Below are 5,303 nucleotides of genomic sequence, written 5' to 3'. Positions count from 1 at the left end.
AACAAGTTCTCCATAACTGTGGATGGGACTGAAATGTCTCATTTTAGCTTGGCTTATATAAGATTTCATCAAACTCAGGTGTTCAATGCTAGAAAAACAATTAGTTGACACATAATGAATCTGCATATTAATCCATCACTTACATTAGAACAATATTTTCAGTCTTCAGAGAGTCTTGTAAAGGATATCTGAATGTGTGTTCAGGACTTATGCTTTGTTTCGATCTAAAAACTGCACCTCCACTGGCCCGAGGCTGTTGGGACAAACGATGGCCCCGACTTCCTGTTCTGTCTCTCCACGTCTTGTTCCTCCCCGTCCTGTAATGTTGTGGCATTATCATGTGTAAAGGCTTAGGATGATTACAAAATAATTTGAAAATAGAATAAGTATGCAGAGCCTAAGTTGAGGTTTGCTCAATCTGTCAACAGATGACAGCTGCGGAGCAATTTCCATTGTGGTACAAGTGGTTTTGTAGTAAATGTGCACTCTCATTTATCGAAAATACATCTGAGCTGTGGCTGCCGCTTCATTATTTGTGCAGGCCACATGGGTTACAATGTGCATTTGTTCCTAAATGAAAAATCTTTGCTGAAATTTGACTGACTTGTGTGCATATGTTTTGAGGAAAGAGTGGATGTCTTGTGGTAGTGTGGAATATAGTGGATGTGTGTCTAAGTGAGAGGGGGAGACGGAGGAGAAACTGACAGAAGGACAGGGGAAGAGACAGTTTTCCGGATTAGTCTAGAGTCATTTCTACTGGTTAAACACCTGTCACATTCAGCTGGCTTACTAAAAGCTACATACATGAATACGTTTATTGAAACTTAAATTTAAAAAAAGTAATATTTTATCATGTCAGTTTCTTTAAACTTGTGATGTACATTTTTAGAATGCAGGAGAGCGTTGTTTCATTTTCTTGTTATGTCTTTACAACTGTGACAAGCGGGTGAAGCATAGTTGTGACACACTTTCTTTTAACTTATTTTTGCATTTTCAGTGTTTGGAAAAGGACAACTTCCGGTAGGAGGTTCATGGTCCTCTGTACCAGAAGAAATACATTAAAAAGCCAATCCTTCCCTGTTTAAAAAGGGCAGATAAGAATGACTTTCACTCTCAGTAGTAAGGTATTTTATGTGTTTTTCATTTTCTCTTGTTACAGTGTTGTTAAGATAATGTATTTTTCCCCTATTCCATTCACCGCTGTGTTTCTCAGCTGGCATTTATGTGTATTATTCCATACATGATTCCCCTCTCTATCCATAACTGCAGTATTGGCGTAAGGGTATATATTATGTATATATATATACATATATACGTATATGTTGTGTGTCAATAAAGTGAAATCTATATTCAGAAAACTGGAACACTGGGGACATATTTTCAAACTGTCCCTGTAACCGTTAGCAAGTCCACAACTGATAGATATTTTTACTTTATTGTTCCTGAAAAGGAGATAGCGCTGTTGCAGCTGAGACAAATACCACAACAGCACAAAACATCAGGCGCTGAAAATAACACAACTGCTACTATATGTAACTTCTAGAGAAGAAATAGTCATACTTGAAATATAAGAATATACATATACGATTCAAAATTACTATTGCTCCAAAGTTACTGCAAAAAGCTATAAATTATGTTAAAAAAGTAATACAATACGAGACAGCATAACAGACTCGTGTGATCAAAGATCAAATGATTGCGCCTGTTGCGCAGGATTTGCTGGGCTCGGTAAGTAAGGGTTCCTCGATGTAGTGTCTTGTTTAGTTCGGAGGTGAACGCATTGGCATATAAAGCTCATCGTGTTAAATGGTCTACCCCGTTTGCCTGACCACCGCCGGTCTTCCTGCGCAGTTGGCGCAACCGCGACCCGCGTCAACATCTTCAATGTCCCACAATCCCCCTGTTTTTTTTTTTTTCATCCGGTTACAAACAGCTACACAACGCTAGCTAGCTAGACGGCCAACATGTCAGAGAAGAAACAGACCGTGGATCTGGGTTTACTGGAGGAGGACGACGAGTTTGAAGAATTTCCAGCCGAAGGTGAGCTATGTACACGAATTTAAGTCGGACCGCTTCTTATATTAGGGACCGTCTTCGTTCGTTACAGTATGACCATTCTCAGTTTGTAACAGTGACTCAGCTAGCCTAGCTATGCTAGCGTTAGCATTGGCTAGCGAGGTTGCTGCTTTACGCGACAAGTGAAACGACGCAATGAATCAGTTTAACTGAAGAATCTGGGTGTCTCTTGTTATACCAGTCAGTATGGTTTATGGACATTCTTCATTCATGTCTTTGCTAACGTCTGCAAGTAGCCACAGAAGCTATTGTAATTCAACATTAGCCAAAAAGCTAAAGTAGGCAAAATAATGTCAAGTTAGTAAGGGGACCTCACCGGCCATAGTACCTGGTGTGTTTGACATCGGTTTGTCTCCTTTGTACCTGTATGAGAGTAACAATGACATGTTTTGGTGATGGTCCACTGTTAACACGGTAGATTGGACTGGGCTGGATGAGGATGAAGATGCTCATGTTTGGGAAGACAACTGGGATGACGACAACGTCGAGGATGACTTCTCTAATCAACTAAGGTATTCTCATAAGAGACAGCACAACTCTTTAGATTTGTTTCTCTAAATTAACTGTAGGATATGTTTTCATGACCTCACAAGGTCAAATTATGGTTCGACTTGACAAATATTTTGCACGTAACAATGACATCTAAAAGCGTGCTGAATGGGAAATGAGACACACAGCACCTGGATTAATTTGTTTTTTGTGTCCAAATGTCTGAGAGAAGCCTCCATTTATCTTGAAATTATTCAAAACTAAATGGATTGGTTATTAACATCTGGGTGATCTGAATGATTATGATCAGTTGGCATCAAACGGCCATAGCCTTTTCTTGCATATCCAGAAGTCTTTACTTTGTTGATGACCTGTTTGTTGTATTGCTTCTTCATAAATTGCTAGAATAAACCCCCAGGGGGACTAGATTGTATGAAGGCCCCTTTGTGCCTTTCCATATTTTCTGTCAACCTTGTATGACATTGTTGTACATGAATATCAAATGAGGATATTTGGATAATAAAAGTAAAAAAAAAACACAGGTTTTATATTTAATTAAACCACACTGTAATCTGTGATTAAATATCTTGATATCAATAGGAGCATTTCTCCTTGAAAAACCATTATCACTTGACGGATTGCAAATTAAAGATGTCAATAATACATTTTTACTATGAGAAATGCGTTTACAGTTAACTGCATATACAAACTAGATCTGACTTGTCAAAACTAGATTTAAGAAATACTTAGAAGAAGGCCATTTTAACATTTAATAGTCAAACTGGATGTGTTCTTTGTAGTCTGATGGAACATTTCAGATTGCCACAATGAACATTTCAAGTATAAATAATCCTAAGAACGATTATCATTCATGTGTGTTGGGATATGGTCTCAGAGACCTACAGTTACAGTTTTGAATATATAGAATGACCTGGATTAATGATCTGCAATTCAGTTGTTACAAGGGATGGATACTGAGGACCAATGTTGATTGGTACCAGTTTGTGATTGTGTTGGTATTGAAGCACCAATAATCTCCTTCATAAATGATGCCACTATCAGTATTTGTGCAACCACCTGAATGATGTCAAAGCTGCTGTTGGCATCGCTGCACGTTTCTCTTGCAGACAAGTGTCTCTTTGTGACAGATACTGCCCTCAATCCAAAAAAATAGCCTGTTACTAAACGTGCCCCAAAAGCTTGACCTGCACTGCAGCACCGACAGCAGTAAGAAAAATTGTCGGGAGTAGTAACAAAATTCTTGTAATATTTTTAAACATTTAAACAGTGTTCTAAAACATTCGTACCCATTCCTAGCAGTGCGTCAAAGGAATAGCTCGTTTCTCATAGAACCCTTACAAGGCATCGAGTTACCTGATAACCCTTCGGAAAACAAAATTATAAATAACAGGTTTTCATGTCAAGTCTTACTGCACCAAACTATAAAGTGTAGTATAGGAGTATTGATAAATATTGATATCAACATGCAATATGTTTCAATTTCGGTACTGATTAAATCCTGACAATACCCATCCCTAGATGTTACTAGTCATGACTTTAATATCTGATATCCAAAACTGAAGCACCCCCTCTCTCACACATGTCTATAATGCATGGTTGATCATCCTAACATGGATCCTGACACCTGAAAATGTCATTACAGATTTGAATGCAGTGAAAAAGTACCAGTGGTATCTTTTGACACTATGTAGCATCGGTGTTGCCAAGTAGTATCATGTGTCCTGGTAACATCCGAGGAAGGCCTGACTCTATATATCTGGATGGTTTTGAACTACGGAGAGTACAGAACAGGAAAAGCGTATAATAGTTCCCCTATGAAGAAAATGATGTGCACAACACCAAAACTCCTTGTTGGAAGGAATAATTTTGAATTTAAAAAAAAAAAAAATTCGATCAAGATTCATAGTAATACAATTTGGCAACTACACTTATATTTCCTTTACCTTTTTTTAAAAGTTTGCCGTATTTTGCGGGTCTTGTGCAGATGCTCCATTTGTGTGGTTGCTGTTAATCGCAATGTGGCTGCCGCACATTGCACCTCTATGAGAGTGTGCCGTAAACATCCCTAAAACCCTAATCTTAACGTCCCAAGTAGTTTCACTTAGGGTGTGTCAGTTATTTAAATTTAATGGAGTAACGAGTCACACATCAGTTAACTGTTCCGCTTTCACGTCGACTTATTGAATAATCAATAAAAGGGCTTTTTTTTTTTTCTTTAGCACACTTTGGCGAGTAATACGGTGTTGTTTTATTTAGAGCATGCTATTACATTGTTTCTTAAAGATATCATTATTGTTAAAGGGCACGGCTGCCTAACGTATGTAATCATCACATCCATAGCTGCACGCATTATGCAATATTTATACATTCTCTCACTCCCGTCTCTTAATGGTTCTCACAATCAATAGCAGGTGCTTATGCCCCGACCACCCACCTGTAATCATCTAACTTGAACTTTTCAATTTTTTTTTCCCCCTTCAAAATTTTATTTATTTATTTATTTTTGTCCTCCTTGCAGAGCGGAGCTGGAGAAGCACGGTTACAAGATGGAGACATCATAGTGGCTGACAGGCTTCATTTATATGGACATTCTTATTTGAAAATAACTATCAGATCACAAACCTCACGGTGAAAATTTTAGGGTTGTACTTGGTTCTTGTTTGTTTTTGTGTTTTTTTGGTAAGAAATATTGATGAAAGTAAAGTGTTTGGAGAGAA

General features: G+C 38.0%; 1 long non-coding RNA gene across 1 annotated transcript; it reads left to right on the top strand.

Annotated features, from left to right (window-relative positions):
• The first annotated feature begins 1,883 nt into the window (after positions 1 to 1,883).
• Positions 1,884 to 5,303, top strand: LOC147240909 (uncharacterized). The gene is made up of 3 exons (XR_015111183.1): positions 1,884 to 2,040; positions 2,495 to 2,588; positions 5,105 to 5,303. It is a non-coding gene; the product is annotated as an uncharacterized LOC147240909 (long non-coding RNA).

This window comes from Aulostomus chinensis, chromosome 22 (assembly GCF_037954235.1).
Source record: "Aulostomus chinensis isolate RoL2024-O1b breed Wild chromosome 22, RoL_Achi_v1.0, whole genome shotgun sequence".
Taxonomy (NCBI): Eukaryota; Metazoa; Chordata; class Actinopteri; order Syngnathiformes; family Aulostomidae; genus Aulostomus; species Aulostomus chinensis.
Note: the sequence above shows the minus strand (reverse complement) of the source record. Positions and strands in the feature narration are given on the sequence as shown.